Source organism: Amyelois transitella, chromosome 13 (genome assembly GCF_032362555.1).
Source record: "Amyelois transitella isolate CPQ chromosome 13, ilAmyTran1.1, whole genome shotgun sequence".
Classification (NCBI taxonomy): Eukaryota; Metazoa; Arthropoda; class Insecta; order Lepidoptera; family Pyralidae; genus Amyelois; species Amyelois transitella.
The window spans coordinates 2,818,209-2,833,395 of NC_083516.1; positions in this window are offsets into that span (position 1 = coordinate 2,818,209).

Sequence of the window (15,187 nt, forward strand, 5' to 3'; positions counted from 1 at the left end):
AGGCTCACTCAATTGAAAGTCTCGCGGAATATCAAATTTCCCCATGCTACCAGGAATTATCCTTATTAAAATCTGAATTCGAAAGTCTCTGTCTGTTCCGCGTTTACAGCTGAACCGTTGGACCGATTTGAATAACATTTGGTATGCATATAGTTATAAACCCACATCATAAAATAATTGGATACTTTTGTTTTTTAAAAATCCAGCACTAAAATACTAAAATAGGGGGTGTAAGTTTGTATGAAAATCACGTCTCTTCGGCTTTCACACCTAATCCGCTGAATCGGTATTAGACTAAAATTTGGTATGGGATTTTCATATGTCGTCCTGGGGTGAACTACGAGAAGATTTCCTAAAATTCCACGAAAACGAGAATCATTGGGATTTTTCGTTTAATGCGGGCGGAGCCGCGCGCGTGTTCTAGTTTCAATCGTGATTCACAGAATGTATCTACCATATACTGCCATATAAACAATCCTTCATACGTATGTTTGAAATTCTATTAAATGCTTCGCAATAATTCTGAATTCGAATAACAGTCAATTCATTCGATTTCAGTTTCATATTGCTTCATACATTTTTAATCAGTAGTTGAAAATGGATTCAAAATGATGTGTCCTTTTGTTTGATGAAAATTTTGTTTTTTTTTCCAATCAGTCAACTTTATGAAGAGTTAGTACATTTCACAGCAAGTATTTATTTTATTTCACACAATGTAACTTACATGCTCTTTATTGGTCTTCTCAAGAGTTTAAAATCTGAGTAACAGAGAATAATCTTTCTTACGGAACACAGAAGTTCTCGTGAACGTGAGAGCGTCGATGGTCGAATCGGTAAGGTGCTTGGTTAAAATGCGTGATGCGCAGTAAGGCACAGGTTCAAATCCCACCACGGCCATGTACCAATAACTATTTTCAAAGTTATGCACATTAGTTTGAATACTAACCGATGCTCTTACTGTTAGGAAAAACATCGTGAGGAAACCTGCACCTTGAGGCAACTGGATGTGTAACCATGAATCCAATACGTTGCGGGTTGCGGTTGCGGGGGTCAAACGGGAGTCGTCTCGTGTAAAAACCTGACTCACCCAATCTAAGATCCATGGTCAAAGGCATACCCCTGGCTCTTCTCCAGAGAGGTGAGGATGCAACCGGGACTAAAGCCAGTAGTAAGAAGACCGAAGTTCTCGTGAAACTTCACGAAAGTATAGAAGTATTGGATAGAAGTTTTTTACGAAACTTTCAGCTCATCTCGACTTGCAGCTAGTTGGAAGAAATAAGCATCTAAGTCGAATTTAAGATAAACAAAATTTGTGTCATAATGTTTTCATTACAAAACATTCAATTCGGCGATTGTAAATCATTATTAGTACCTGGGAGACCGAGCGCAACTCGATGTATTTTGTAATCTTTTTCAAACATCAGAAAAGCTACAGTTATGGTAACAACCGCCTTATACGGGAAAATTATTTAAAAGGAAAAATTACTCGTTCAATAATTTAGGATAATTAAATGAAGCTCATGGATCTTATACAAGATGCATATTATAAAAAAAAACTAGTACAGAAAACGTAATTTCCTTACCTGCCAGAGTTTCTAAATTTTCTAATAAACCCATTTTTATATTACGCTGGCCAATATGCGCGTATAACAGTGACCTAGCGACGACAAACGACAAATAACGTAGTATAGTGCGTGAAAAAGCTATCAAAAATCTATTTACATCACATTTGATCGCAGCTGCCCGTCGATACATCTTGCTATTTAGATGATGCGAAAAATATAATGAAAAGTTGTTTTTATAATGCATTTTCTCGTTAAAACAGTTGAGGAGAATAAATTTATTTGAGATTGATTAGGTACAGAAGACAAGGTCACCCAGTTTATCTACGTGACCTGAAAATCTTGATTGCACATTTACTAAATTCGATTTTTATACCTCAAGAAATGAACGTAAAATAAAATAGTTTTTCTTTTATACATATTTTTTTTTTAATTTTAACAATAGCTATTATAAAACAAAATGGAGTTTATTATTCTTTACTTTACCTACTTATTTATTCAATATTGAAACAAAAGCTAATTAAGTCGTACAATGAGAGTGTGCAAATACCCATAAGCCGCTTTTGGTTTAAGGATTTCTGTAGGCACAAGTATTTTGAAATGAGTCTAGTAATGCATAGTAAAGACTTTTCTTGTTATAAATTGACGAAACATAAAATGAAAGAAAAAGTCGACATTGAAAATTTCGTGGACTGGTTGACTTCTCCGAGCCCTTTTTGTTCGAAACAAAAGTACTAAATGGTAATGAATTCAGCTGTTCAAACATTATTGGGTTTGGGCTTTAGTCAACGCTTTATTTGCCTGGAAAATAGAATTATTTGTGCAGATTGAAAAACGACGTTCCATATCAAATCATTCATTCATATTATCACGTATATATATATCCCTTGCAGGGTAGACAGAGCCAGCAGTCTTGAAAGACTGACCAGCCACGTTAAGCTGTTAAGCTTAATGATGGAATTGAGATTCAAATAGTGACAAGTTGCTAGCCCATCGCCTATAAGAAGAATCCCAAGTTTATAAGCCTATCCCTCAGACACCTATTACGACATCCATGAGAAAGAGATGGGGTGGTCTTATTCTTTTATATTGGTGGCGGGAACCGGCATATGCCCTACATTACTAATTAGGCCGTGTAGTGCATAACATTAAAGACTAATTGCCTACTATGTCATGAACAAACAAGGACACATGGTATCTGGCAGCCAATAGTAAAAAAAAATGTACTTAAGTACTTTAACCAAACTTAAATTTACGGGCAAATTACGTGGAAGGTAAGTTTTAATACAACGTCGCTTATAAAAGCTTTGAAAAAAACGTCAAATGGAACATTTAAAAAAAGAACATTAAATAAATTTAGCATTAATATATGTTATATTGTTAAATCTTAATAAGGTATTGTAAGTTGCCTACTTCAGCAAAACTTCATAAAAGACCAATAATATATATTTCGCTTGCAGCGCAAATGCTGCAACAAACTTACAAGTTACTCACTACATATGTTTATTAAATAAATATACACGTATCTCTATTTAACCAGCACTAATGACGTTATATTTTCAATAACTTACTTCTACAAACAAAAGACGAAAAGGTAAACACTGAAAAATAACAAAGTTACTGAAAAAGAAAACTTATCACAAAATTAATATTGAACTATCGCTACACTACTCAAACTTCGTATACAAACATATTAGAGTTTCATGTAAGTTTACTTTCTCGTACAAGTTTCAGAGGTCAAGATTCTTTTAGTCCTGATTAATTGAACGATCCAGATTCATTGTAGTCATTTACTTTATTCCCAGACATCATTTCTTTGTTGGTTATTTGGTATAATATACTTAGTTTACTTTTTCGATTAGAAATGTTGGTATTAAATAACTAAACAATTCTCTAATAAAAATATACATACGTATGAATTAAATTTGTGGAAAATGAAGCGAGAATTTTCAATAGTACTGACATACTCCGCAATTTTATAGAAATAGCTGTACCATACTAACAAATTTTACATGACAAAACTATAAGGATTCCGTGTTTTGGTTTTGACTAAGGAAACCTCAAAAGCAAATGAAATATTCTAAACACGTTTAGTGAAAATTTGACTGGTCTGGCATAACTCCAGTTTTGCCGAGTCACTCGCCATGAGACCTGTGATTAAAATGCTTCATCAATGGTTTACGAGCGGCTGAGGTGCCGTTTCGTATTTATCGATGTTTTAATCCCTCTGGAAAACAGCCGTAGGAAAATTGAAAAATTTTCTATATTATTGAACAATTTAATACTGGTATTCTCTTACCTGTCTTAATTGACCTGAATTTGTTGCCTGAGTTTCCGACTTCGACGTGGGAAAATATTTTTACATTATAAAAAATCATTTTTTTTTAATGTGCGCTAAGTTGCCTAGCAAATGTTGCGGAGGTTAGGCGGGAGTCGCTTCATGTTAAAATCTGAAATACCAAATCCAAGATCATGGTCTAAAGCTCACTTCGAACTAGGGACGCAATAGGGAGGAAATAGGGACGCCAGAAGGAAGGTATCATCAAACATCACGCTTTTAACTATCTTGGTAATAAAAAATAGAAAAAGATTTATTTTAAAAATAGAATACAAGGTATCAAATCCAAGATCATGGTCTGAGCTCACTTCGAACTTCTCTATAGAGAAGTTAGGAAATAGGAACGCCAGGAGGAAGGTATCATCACACTTTTATCCTGGTAATAAAAAATAGAAATATGTAGATTTATTTTAAAATTAGAATGCAAGGTCTCGCTTATAGAATGAATTAATCAAGGAATCGATAATGAATTACAACATAGGTATATGTATTTACTACAGCTTTACCAAATTCCCGCAGAAGTGAAGCACTTGGACAAAAGCTAGTCCTACTTATATTGTAAATGCGAAAATTTGTAATAATGGGTGAATGTGTGTGTTTGTTTTTCTTACACGCAAAAACTTCTGAACGGATTTTCTTGCACTGATTCCGCTTAGATATTGGAATAACATAATTAATTAAACTAAATAGATACTTGTACATAAGGCGGACGAAGTTGCGGGCTAAAACTTGTGATTATTAAACATAATATCCCAACAATGTGAGGTGAGGTATGAAATTTGAGGACGCAACACATTCTAATAGGTATCAGGCTGTTAATCATAGTGCCAAGTCCAGGCGATTTAATTAATCCTGAGAACTTAGGTCAAGGTGATTTCTCAGTTAGAGGCCAACCCATTAGTGGACACTATAATGTCTTTTGTAAATTAATAAATATCTATTTTGTTTTCATAACGTAAACTACATATTTTTAATATCGTTCCTAAACTGTACTTATTTCGCGTTTATCAATTTATACCATTTATGCCTTTTTCGTACCGCGTGGTTTCCGGGACTTTTGAATAAAACGACGCCATACTTTTCCCATGGATGTCGTTAAATGCGACTAAGGGATAGGCTTATAAACTTGGAATTCCTCTTGTAAGCGATAGGCTAGCAACCTGTCACTATTTGAATCTCAATTCTATCATAAAGCTTCGTCCTTTCAGTCTTATCAAGACTGTTGGCTCTGTCTATCCCGCAAGGGATATGGTCGTGACAATATGTCTGTACCTTTTCAACCACAGCTTTAGAAAACTCTCAATGGATATTTCGAAATACTTATAAAGAGTGTCATATCTATACATAAACTAAATAAGAAATATGTATATGTAATCATTCGATAATTTTGAATATTTAATTATGCACACAAATAAGCTCATACTTACAGGTATTATCACGAAAAATTTAGTACAAAGGTGCTACTAATATTAATAGAAATCTCTTCCAGTAGACCGGTGAGAGGAGAAATGAATATTGGATTGTTAAACCTGTGATTTCACCTGTCGTAACAGAAGCCGCGGTACACAGTTAGTGCATAACCCTTCTTCGATTGGGCTGTCACAAAAACAATGCCTCAAATCCGCTCGGATCAACCGCCGTGAATGAAATCACGGCAATAGAAAACAACACACGTCTATTCTGCAAATTTGATTCCAATTTTCTTACATTTCGTTCTGAATAACTTTATGGAGCTATCCCATTTCAAGACGTTTTTATTAAAACTCATAGTTTTTTTTTGTTATGAATGGAAGTGCCGTGTAGTGCCAGCACTTTAAAATAGAAAACGTCCCATTTTTTTCAAGCATGTCTTAAAAGGCGACTTAGGGATAGGCTATTGAACTTGGGATTCCTCTTGTGGGCGATGAGCTAGCAACATGTCAATTCGAGACTTTTAGCTCTGCCTACCCTGTAAGGGATACAGACGTGAAATAAAGTATGTTTTACATTACCGATAATGAATGATTGAGAAATGACCAAAACAACACACCCTAGCCACAGCAGTGCCTAATTAAATGAATCTTAAGAGCTATTTGTCAGACAACCTTAATGGACTATTTGCGATGCACTCTCTCTAATTATTAAGCACTAACCTTTGTCGACCTTTTTAGTATACTCGTTCGTAACATTCGTACTTATTTTAACAAGTCCTATCCTGAAGTCTTAAACGAGCAATATTTGTTTTAATATACTTGTGTGCCCGCGTTTACGAAAACAGTTTTCACGATTTCGTTGTTTGAAATAAAGGTGCACGCAGAAGCAAAAAAAATCGATCTATCGGAGTGTGGAAATTATATTATTTTTTACATATTTTCACCTGAAATATATTTTACTTATAAGATCGTTAGGATAATTTCGGCGTCGATTATTAAACCAGTTACTATTGTAGTAGTTAGAACTGCTCAGTGAGTCAGTGAGGAGCTGTTAGTTCAACAGTAACAGACAGCGTGTCCTCCTATCGCGTTGGCGTTCTAGATTCAATGACCAAATACTCGTACATACATTTTCTTTTCAAGAAAAACATATATGCAATTAAAGACAGAAATAAGGTATCATGATCCTTGAGATAAAGAATAGGACCACTCCATCTCTTCCCCCTAGATGTCGTAAAAGGCGACTAAGAGATAGGCTTACAAAGTTGAGATTCTTTTTTTAGGCGATGGGCTAGCAACCTGTCACTTTTCGAATTTCAATTCTATTATCAAACCAAACAGCTGAACGTGGCATACCAGTCTTTTCAAGACAGTTGGCTCTGTCTACCTCGCAAGGGATATAGACGTGATTATATGTATGTATGTATCCTTGAGTATTATCCAATAATCTCGGTACTGAATGGAACGGGAAATGAAATAGGTTATTCGTGAGAATGTGAGAATTCATAGTCGTGAGATAATTTTAATAAATATAACGTAGTTATAACCATAATCTAATAGTCGAAAATTGACGTGTTTTAGCCAGGGTTACCACAAAAATCTTATATTATTCCTATAATTCCTAATATACTTTATTTACTCTTACCTAAAACAAAATTTCTTACCTTTTCAAACCTTGTTCCAACACGCACTTGTCTATATTATTTATTTAACAATCAGGAGGTTGTACGAAGTCGAATCCATAGTTTATTCAGTTACGCCATTAACACGGTACGCACGCCATTGACAAACACTATTATCACAAATGTCAAGGCACTAACTATAGTTGTTAGGGTACTCACTCTTCACAAGCTTGAAAAATCTTTTTTCGCCTGACATTATTTATCATAAAGCGGATATTTGAACTTGAAAAAAAAATGAATGAATACATATATATATATATATATGTATATTTAACGGAAATGTATAGAATCTAGGAAATGCATACAACTCCTAGGAAATGCATAAAATATTGTTTAAAAAATTATTTAATACATACATATCCTAGGAGATGTATACATTTCCTAGAAATTGTATATAATTCCTATATCGTATTAGGAAATGTATAAAAAGAAGGCTTTCTGTAATAAAACACCTTGTTAAAATGAGAACTATATTTTTAGGTTAGGTTAGGTTTTTTTTTAAGAACTAATAATTGCTTAGAGTTAAACTCTTGACGATATAATAGGCTTTACAACGATGCCCTTTTTTATGCTGCCCTATTTCTAGCTGTTGTTTTTGCCGCGGAAACTTCTTTTAACTCTTTGTAACGTTCATCTTCGATATAAGCGGTGTTCTTAGCGTTTGTTAACATTCTAAATGATGCCCCTCGCCCCGCTATCCCCACGTCCCACCATGGGTTTTACATTTCCGACTGCTATTTAGTAAATGTATAGATTTCCTAGGAAATTTGTCTAATATAATTTGTTTCACACATTTCCGGGCTATTTTAGGAATTACATACATTTCCTAGGAATTGTATACAATGACGGATTACATACATTTCCGTTAACATATACATAAACATCCAAGACCCAGGTCAATTAGAAATAATTCGTTCCTCATCATTATATCCTCACCAGGATTCGAACCTGGAACCTACTGTGTCACAGAAAAGCGCACTACCACTGCGCCATACATGACGTACCCCTGGGTATTTCGGAAAATATAGTACGAGTGCTCCTCTATACTTCACATTTACATAATTACTTATATGTCAACTTCCTCACCCAAAAAAAGCAATACTTAGTTAAATATCATTGATTGTTATAAGTAAAAAAATAAATATACATACATACATATTATCACGTTTATATCCCTTGTGGGATAGACAGAGCCAACAGCCTTGAATGATGATGAATTGATGGAATTAGATTCAAATAGTGACAGGTTGCTAGCCCTAAATATAAAGATGAATGTAGTTATTTGAGTTACAAAATTTGCCAAATAATAAAACTATTATTACGCTGGCCATATCGTTCCTCTATTTAATTTCTTTTTACTTTATATTTATCGGTTAATTCCGATTACCGTGATTAATTTAAATCACATATTATTCCAAAGGGTAACTAACACAAAGTCATCTAAATAACTTTTCATATCTTCCTTACTTAATACTGAAACCGGATCTCGGCAGAGTGCAGCACTCAATAACCATGGAAACTTCACGAAATTCTACACCCATTTCGTTTTTGCTCTATGAATTATACATTTTTCAAAAGTATTATCCATTAGTGAATATCTCTCACCTAGACCATAAAATTAAATAGTATCAACTAGCTTTTAACGTAGATGCAATGAGGCAACGAAACGACATTGGTTAAAATAGGTGTCGAATGGTATTTTTACGGGGTAGACAGAGCCAATAGTCTTAAAATACTGAAAGACCACGTTCAGCTGTATGGCTTAATAATAGATATAATTAAGATATATATAGTGACAGGCTGTTAGCCAATTGCATAAAAGAAAAATCCCAAGTTTTTCAATCCCTATGTTAGCCTATCCCCTAGTCGCCTTTTACAACATCTATGGGAAAGAGATGGGAGTAGTCCTATCCTATTTATTTTATAATATGAATAACAAATGGGTATCAGTGTTTCCCGATAATATAGTTACAGATTTCTGTGGTGTAACTGTACATTTTATATTTGGTTGCTCATGGATATTATGGTGGGTATTTATAAAATGTAATAAACAGATAAATTTTAGATTAAGATATCATCTGATTGAGCTTGGTTGTGAGAAATACACTAATAGTTTAAATCGATCTTGTTTCAAAGTTAACAAAAAGGTTTAGCCGCTGAACGTCTAACCATTCCTCCGTTGGTATACAAACGGTAAAAATTGGAAATAGTTCGTCCTTGATTGAAATCGATCCGTGTGTCTAACGGACAATTCAGGCTATGTTACTATTTCAGGTATGAATACATTGTTTATTGCCTTATTGTTGGTTCGACAGTAAAGTTGTCTAGTAAACCCACTAGACATTTTACGTTGACACCGTATAAAAAATAAACAAATTAAAAATAAAACAGTGACGTTTGGTTTCCCGCCAAGTCCCGTTCCATAGACAAATTTCTTAGCCCGTGGTTTTATCAGAAGACAGATAATTTAATTATCATTATAGCTGCTACATAATCGTAGTGGTTAAGGATTTAATTTTGTAAGCAAAAAGTCCCGGGTTTCAATCTCACTGCACCCATGTTTCTATTTTTTTCTAACTTTTAATTTTAAACGTTCGTTTTTATAGTAAGATAAAACAACGTGAGGTAACTAGTATTTTTCTTTTTTAATTTTAAGTTCATTTCAAATTATTTTATTTTTGACGGTCATGGATACAAACCCTTTAAGGTCATTCTTAAGCCTAACCCTTCTTAATGTTTAATGAGAATAATTAAGGAAATCTTTTTCAATCCTCCCATGGATCCTCCTACCTGGATGGAGGCTCGTAATTCTGCTTAAAAAAGTTAAAAATAATTTAACACAGGCAAAGTCGTACGGCGAAGGTACAGCTAGCATGCTATTAAACAGGCCTTTATAAGCTATCCGCGAGCTATAAACACGTAACCCACATAAATAATATTAGACATAAAATTGACATATGGAAGGATATTAAATTCCATTTACTATTAGCACTCATTTTAGGGGATTATCGATCAATCATAAATAACTTTATTTCTGAAAGTGACATACAAAGGTTACGAGGTGTATTTCATAGCAATGTCAATTAGGAAATTGCTAGGCATTTTATTAAGTTTCTCATCTGAGTTATTATTTTGGAAAGTGCTACTTTATTTGTTTGTTGAAATTATTTTAATAAAAATGTTAAATTATTTTTGTAAATATAACGCTATTCTGCAAACTATTTCTTTGGGGTGTAAAAAATAATTTAGTAATAAATAGTAATTAAACACTAGAAAATCAAAAGGATAATAATATTTTCCTTAGGTAACGAAAAAGTATGAAAATTTTAACTCGACAAGGAAAATAAATACTTATATACAAGGACAACGAACAAATTCTCCAACAAAGCATTCCAAATTATTTTTCAGCAGTGTAAAGCATTCGTCCAACACAAGGTTCTGTACACTAAATTAAAAAGTTCTGGAGTCTGTATACGTGAGTTAGAAAAAAAAACAATGTAAAAGATAATGTGACGATACGTTCTTTTTTGTCAGGACATACAGCTTTCATGTTGTCCGCCCCGTTGGCGAGGAAAAGCGATCCTTTTTTATATCTCATAGAAAGTAATTTTTTTTATTACTAGTAAGTATTTACCATAGTAATAAATAGTATACTTACCTATTGCCTTAAATTAACACAAGAATATTGAACTCTTTTGGATCTTCCAAGTATTTATATTTCTATGCAAAACTTTGGAAGCGTCCCGCATTGCCACAAAAAGTGGTCACATTAGTAAAAGGACGTGTAAAAGGGTTTTATAGTTTAAAATTCCATTTTGTAAAGAGTTGAATGACACTCAAAACAACTGTCTAGCCTTAAGCTTCACATTCTAGATATTATATTCAACTAGCTACGACCCGGGATTTCTCTCCCGTGGGAATTTTTGGGATAAAATTACTTAAATCCGGCCAGTAGATTTTACGTGAAAGATTAACAAACGAACATCCACACATATATACATAAAATCAAGCCTCCCTCCCAGAGGGGTAGACAGAGACTACATCTTTTTTGCCACGATCACTGCATACTTGTTTCACTTCATCCACATTCATAATTATCTTCACGCAAGCTCGTTGGTTTCGGGTAATGTTGACCTTGCCTATCAGTTTTTTCAAGACTGTTAGAATCTGTCTACCCCGCAAGGGATAAAGATGTGACTATATGTTGTATGTATATATGTTTCAAAAACAAACATACATACATACATATGGTCACGTCTATATCCCTTGCGGGGTAGACAGAGCCAACAGGCTTGAAAAGACTAAATGGCCACGTTCAGCTATTTGGCTTAATGATGGAATTGAAATTCAAATAGTGACAGGTTGCTAGCCCATCGCCTAACTAAGAATCCCAAGTTTGTAAGCCTATCCCTTAGTCGTCTTTTATGACATCCATGAGAAAGAGATGGAGTGGTCCTATTCTTTTTGTATTGGTGCCGGGAACCACACGGCACTCAATCAAAAACAAATAAAGATTATATTCTATTCTAGGGTCTTGGTGCTAAGAGAACCAAATAGCGTTCGTGCATATGCATATTTTAGCATCATTATATTGAAAGGTTGAGAGAAATTTTTGCCTTCTTTGCAAATTACACATATCACATATATTTACCTTACCGGCCATACAGAGCTTTTATTCACAAATTCACAAAGTAATTGAAAGCCACAAATATTTGGATGGGTAAATGTATGTTAATTTACAGCCCATGCAATTGATATACAGCATTACACTAAAAAGTAGGTCATAGCTTAATATGTCGCAGAGATGTGTTCAAACTTTACCCATTAATTTTGAACTTCAATTCCAATATGGCTACAGAAAAAAAAAATTGCGTTATCACGAAGTATTTTCAACATGTAGAAGTCTGCTGTCATTTATTTTAAACATACTATAATTTTATCGGTTTTTTACATGTTTTTTATAACTTATGCGTGATACATAACAAAGACGCTCAACAAAATAAAATCAATTGAATACTTTTTTTTTTTTTTCAAATTTTAAATTTAAATATTACATTAGATCAGACCAATCAAATAATTTTTTAACAAAGCTTTAATTTTTCAGACATTGGAACAAGATCACTTTGTGATTTAGACAATCGAAAATACCTCAAAAAAGATTTACGGCCCCTCCAACCATTTGATTCTTTTTGTAGATTACAAACATGACTTACTCTTTTGTTTGTTTTAAATTTTACTTAAGGCAGAAATTCTTAGTCTTTTTACATGATAATTTTTTCATCATTATATTAAAAGGCTACGGTTTATTTAGTTGTAAATGAGGCATTTACTTTTAGTTTCAATAATTTTCAATTATGCGATTTATTATTCGAGCACACAGGTAAGCCTGACTTATTGCGTTCGAATAATAGCATTTTTAGTTGCCTCATACGATACCTACAGAAAAAGACTTAATCTATCCAATCTCAAATATTATACACTTAAAATTATTATATTAATTTATGGCCGAGCAACCTATCACTATCACAGTTTCTATTCCATAAAATTAAATGTAGCCTCAGACTCTGATCTATTCTGGCTTTGCCTACACCGCAAGGTATAAAGATGAAGAAAGTTTTTCGCCTCGTCATTTATCTTTTATTCGACACAAATTGTAACAACAAAACAGAACTAAAGAATCAAATTAATGAATTAGCATTTTTTGGACCGGAACACCTCCATCAAGTTACCGTTGCTAAACCAAGCCCAATGTCGAGGTTTTATACATTTTTCATGGTCCTATAAGCGATCGGCTGAAGGTGACATGTGAACACTAAATAATTTAAAGATCCCTATCACGCTGAAACGAACCCTATCACAATCTCCCAAGACTCAATTTCGTGAAGGAAAAACAGGATTGAGTTAGCGATTTGTGAACCGTTTCATGGTTTGCTCAAGGGCAGCAGAAAAATGGCTCGACATGTAAAAATGGTGAAATCAATCAACATAGGAACGGTATCAAAGGAAAATGATGAAAAGGAAGCAATATAGAGTCTTTATACGGCATTGAGTGTACGAGCATTGAAATATGGAAAATAGATAGATGTTCGTGATGCTTAAAACAGAATGACCTTTGTGATGTTTTCGATATGGTTTTAAAAAAATTAAATATTTTTTTTTTTGGTGTTGTAGTCAATACAAAATCAAATGTTTATATGCTCTGTAAAATCCTAACCCCTCTGGCGCGAAGCCCGTGGTGTGCCTTTGACCAAGATCCTGATTTACAGGATATCCCTGTAAATCAGGATGCATCTCATATATTAGGTATATTTTGTAATTTTATAAAAAAAAATTCTCAAAAATACAAATCACAGAACAAAAATAAACGATGGAACCAATCAAAATTTCAAAATACTTTAGCACAAAACCTTATGCACCTTAGCATCTATCAACTCTAAAAGTGGAGTTTACATCAGATTATCGTCAGTCTAAGAATAACGTCGATAAAAAGTTTTATTTACGAATGCAGGTCGGCTTGTAGACATGCTCTACGGCCGCAAGTTATGACCTGGGTGCACGGTATGCGCACTCCCATTTATGAGCTTGTATAGGTATTAGTAGAGCCATCACATTACTCTTTGTTTTACCTATAAAAAAAAACATGTTGTCTATAGAGCAAACTAGTGTTTTTAAGGGGGTAAACTGGTATAATTTTGTTTTTAATTTTTTCCCAGTCATTAAAAATAATCAGAATCTTGTCTTATACTTTTTCAAATTCTTTAAACAAATATTGATTTAAGATATTTTAAATTTCCAAACAACATCTTATTAATAACCTAACGGTTTAACAATAATTAGAAAAAGTTACCTCGCGGCTTTGGTTTAATTTTTATTGAACAATTATAAATGTGTACTACATGAATAATAAAATAAGTAGACAAATAAAACAAATTAACTTCAGAAGTGGGATAGGAAAAAAAATAGCGAAGGTCCTAGCAAAATTTCTATAGGTATATTTCCACGTTTTCAATAGAATTGGAACGATTATTTTGAGAGTAACTAGGTAGGTACTTTATCTGACTCATTTTACGATCGTTTTACGATATACTCTACACGGTTACTATAAAAGTGAACTGGGTAAGTAGTTTGAATCTAGATGATATAGTTGTCAAATGTTTCCCATAAATAGTAAATCTTATGCAAAATTTATAATATTTAGACCCGGCAGTGTAGGTAAATATGTCAGTCAGTCAATCAGTTTTTTCTTGAACGTCTTTATACATTACTTAAATATTTATTTCTTTTTATTATTTTCACTAAATTTACACTCATGTGACTGGATCAAAAGAAAAAGTACAGTAAGTTCATTCACTTAATTACTTAAACAAAATATTATTACCCGACAGTTCAGCTACCCGATTTATCAACAACTTAGGGATTTTCAAGGCCAGAATAAAAAGGCGGTTTTTGAGTTTACGTGATCCACCTCAGACCTTATCCTGCTCACTCCTAAGTCCTCAAACTCCCACTACAAAAAATTGCCTCATCTAACATCCTGTCTTAAGTTAATCGCCCAACATCTTGCTTGTACAAATATCTAAAGGGAGCAAGCGATCGCGCGATAGCAATATCTCAATTTGGGATAGCAATAGCTAAAGTCATACATACATCATATCTTAATCTCTTACGGGGCAAACAGAGTCTCAAAAACAACTAACGGACCACATTCCGCTTAAGTTGTATACATACATAACATGTAACATAATCACGTCTACCCCGCAGATGATCTGCGGGGTAGACAGAGCCAACAATAATAAAGTTGTATAATTTTAATAATTAGCTATTCGCCTGATATTGCTATCGTAATGTTATAATATGATGCCTAGCATACTCGTATAAGCGTCTGCTGTTTATTGTTCGAAGTAAGATACATACGAGAACTTTTAAGACGTAGTAAAGTACATGAGTCGAGCTTAAATGGAGTTTGAATGTAAGTTTGTCAACTTTGTCGCAAAATATCTTACGAAACTTTTGTACACAACAATTTCAGATTAACCTTGCCTTTTTTATCTGGTGAAAAAAAGATTTTATAATAATGCGGGCGGCGTGTACATACATTTGACAGAACCGATAAAACTTTTGTTTCAATAATAACTGCAGGAGAGATGAAAAATAACTTTCATGATTCAGATCGCAAATATAGCAAAAATGGGG